This window comes from Petaurus breviceps, unplaced genomic scaffold (genome assembly GCF_028583685.1).
Source record: "Petaurus breviceps papuanus isolate PSGF00001 unplaced genomic scaffold, PetGlider_PUasm1.0 151, whole genome shotgun sequence".
Classification (NCBI taxonomy): Eukaryota; Metazoa; Chordata; class Mammalia; order Diprotodontia; family Petauridae; genus Petaurus; species Petaurus breviceps.
Window position 1 is genome coordinate 5898155 of NW_027185712.1, and position 3663 is coordinate 5901817.

At 35.4% G+C, this 3663-nt stretch overlaps 1 pseudogene; it reads right to left on the reverse strand.

Moving 5' to 3' along the window:
• Positions 1-1919, reverse strand: part of LOC138153073 (small ribosomal subunit protein eS24 pseudogene) — a 232096-nt pseudogene extending 230177 nt beyond the window's left edge.
• Between the last annotated feature and the right edge of the window lie 1744 nt (positions 1920-3663).

Consider the following 3663-nt stretch of genomic DNA (forward strand, 5'->3'; position numbering starts at 1 on the left):
TGATGATGATGATGATGATGATGATGATGATGATGATGATGATGATGTATCTTGTAAGAAATCAGCAATTGTTCTCATTCAGAGACCAAGCTAAAATACAAAATCAGGGGAAACTCATAGAAAGCCTCCATTTGACAATTGAGAATAAATATTGAACAAAGACAACACAGTTCAGATTAAGCCCAATTTGATAGCCCCTTTCCCATCATCTAAATCATCTATAATACATGTAAGGAGTAAATTCTCCTTCTGCCAAGTACTTAGTAGAATAACATTCCTAGGCATGTGAGAAAAGCGAAACAACACAAATGCTTTGTGAGGTAAGATAAGACCTACAAATAACTTTTTCAATGAAGGCTAATGGGATTTTGAAGGCTGTACCAAAGGAGCACACTATCTGGCAGATGTTACCAAGATTGAAAGACCTTGAATATTGGACCAATGAAGGTTTCTTCCCCTGTCATTTGAGGACCAGAATTATAAGCTCATTACCCATGGGCTACAGGGGAGTAGATTTTTCTGCCAAAACAAGTCTTGAAGATCACCTCCCAAGACAGTTGTGATCTGTGTCAATGGAGGGAATACCTAGCACCAGTGAAATTCTACATCTCAGAAAGACACATGCATCTAATGTTACTCAAATCTTTGGTGGAAGTAGCACATATTCTGTAGTATAGCTGCCATTATTCACCTCTCAACCAAACCTGCATGAGGAAAATTATTTTGACAGTGGAATGAAGAATATCTTGGAAGAAGGAAAGAACAAAGATTGGGAGAACTCTTAGGTAACTGGGCATTAGGCCCTGTGAATGGCAACAAGGACACATAGACCCTGTATGTTGGAAGTTATAAGAATAGAGAGGGAGAACAGATCTGAGAGGTATAGCAGAGTTGGAGGCAATAAAATTTAATAACAGATTTAATATGAATGAAATGACAGAGGGAAGATTTAAATATAACCACAAGATTTCAAAGACAAATTGTATGTTAGGACCACATACAGAAATAGTGAAGTTAGAAGAAGCAAATAATAGGAAAGATGAGTCTGGTTTTTAAGAAACTCATAAATTAAAGAGACTGATGCAACATTTAAATTTCTGTGTAAATCATATATTAGGAATAAATATGTCTGAGACTTTTCCTCCAATCATTTTTCCATTTTTTACAAAGGGAGACTAAGTGTCATATACTTACCTAGGCATTGTACCAAAGTTTCTTAAGGAAATAAATTTTATTTGTAGCATTCTATTACTGTGTGTTGCTTCCTAGAAGAATGTTTTTCTTTTCTTTTTTTTTTTTTAACAGGAATGAGAGATAGCTATTGAGTAGCAAAAAGAGTGGGAGTTAATATATCCAGGTCCGTATCCTTTGTGAGCTTGGGCAAGTTACTTCATATCTTTGGTATTCAAATCCCTCAAATTTGAAATGAAAGAAATTCATTAACTAGTCCCTCGGGTCCTTTCCAACTCTTCTTTTGATCATCTACACATATTTAAATCCATACAAGTTAATTACGTGAGAAACTTTATTATAAAACAATTTTTGTTCTTTATTTGCGTTTTCTTTTATTCTGATGTATTTGTGACATGTAATATTTCCCAGGGTCTAAGTTTTCTGACTAGAACAATAGGTTATCAGGGGCAGCTAGGTGGTGCAGTGAATAGAGTACCATCCCTGGAGTCAGGAGGACCTAAATTGAAATGCAGCCTCAGACACTTAACACTTACTTGGGAAAGTCACAACCCCAAATTACCCTGCCCTCCCCCTCTAAAAAAAAGCAAAAAAAAAAAGAACAATAGGTTATCAGCACAATGTGGGGCAGGGGTAGAGTATTTTATTTGATGAATTGGTCATTTTTAAAAGATAATTTTAAGCATGGAAGCAATCTTTCCAATCTTCTTCAGTCACATACCACCCCATGTACTTTTCAATCTAATTGACAATAATCTCCTTGCTGTTTCCCAAAAAAGAAACTCCACTTCTCTCCTTGAAGCATTTTTTTCTTGCTATCCATTTAAGGGAGAAAATCTGAGGCCTCCAGGGGCTAAATAACTTGCCCAAGTTCACAAAGATAGTAAGTCACAGAGTCATAATATTACACTACACTATAATGACTCTGTATTGGGCTCAATTTTTTCTTTATTTCTAGGAGGTCTAAGGGACACTTTTGTGGTTTTTCTATATTTGTTTCACTAGTGTCTAACTCGTCATGATTGTCTTGGGATTTTCTTGACGAAGATACTGCAGTAGTTTTTTTTTTTCCTACTTTAGCTCAATTTATAGATGAGGAAACTGAAACAAACAAGGTTAAGTAACTTGTTCAGGATCACATGTCACACAGCTAGTAAATGTCTGAGGTCAGACTGGAATCCAAGAAGATAAGCCTTCCTGACTCTAGCTCAACATTCTATCCACTATGCCACATTGATTACGATCTACTAAGATAAGACAAGGAGAGCTTGCCCATGTAACTGTAACCTAAATTAGTGATGATCAAAGTCTCTCTCAAGTAGTTGCTCTTCAAAAGCCCCTAGAACCCTGAGAACAGACTTAGCACCCTTAGGAGATCCAACCTATCAATTTGAGTAGAACTTGGAGATAAACATTTAGAGCCTGTGCAACATATTCGTTTTTAAACCAAGGAAGAAACTAAGACACAGAGTGGGGGAGTGTCTTGTACAAGATCACAATGATTCTTTCCAAGTTATGATTCAAACCAGCTTTCCTGACCCCAAATCCGATGTTCTGTTAATGTATTTATCATCATTTGCTTTTGTTTGTCTTCTCTGTGCCATGGCATTGGGTGTCTGTCATGACTGGAATGAGTTTCTCCTTATCTCCATCTCATAGAATTCATGGTTTGATTCAAATCTGAAGTCCCACATTCTATTTGAAACTTCTGTTCCCCAAGGAACTAGCACCCTCCCTCATAAAATCACCTTATATTAGCTTTGTATAGATTTTTAATAAATACATATATATGTTTACTATATAATGTATTATATAAATATGTTATATTTTAATAAATATATGTTTATAAACAATCTAAACAAAACTAATACAATATTATACATATTATCTCCTCCATCAGAATGAATGTTTATGGAGGGGATGTCACATTTCACTTTCGTTTTGTATCCTTAGTGCCTAAGACATTGCCTGGCCCTTAGTAGGTACTGATTGATTTCTCATTAATACTTCTTAATTGACTAAAGGTTCACTTGTGTACATGTGTTGCGGTAGAGATCAAAGTCTATTTCAAGTCAGGTAGCTAAAAAAGATGCATTAAGATGAACTGAAAATACCTCAGTTGATGAGGATTACAGTAAGCTTTGACCTTTTATTTTTTTTCCCTCGGAAAACTTCTGACATCACTAAAAAAAATTAAACTATCTGGCATTAACCTGAAAAGACAGGAAATTTGTTTAAAGGTTATGGTAAATGGCTAGAGAAGGAGGATTCATCCTGTTTCTTGTGTTGGAAATAAAAAGTCATTAGGATTTTTTAAAGTCAGGGGCTCTTAACCTGCATACACACATTCAAATGCATGCACACACACATTGTATACAAAACACACATGTTATATACTACATATGCATGTGTACTACATGTGTAGAGTATGCATGTGTGCATATGCTACATGTATGTTAAAATAGTACACAA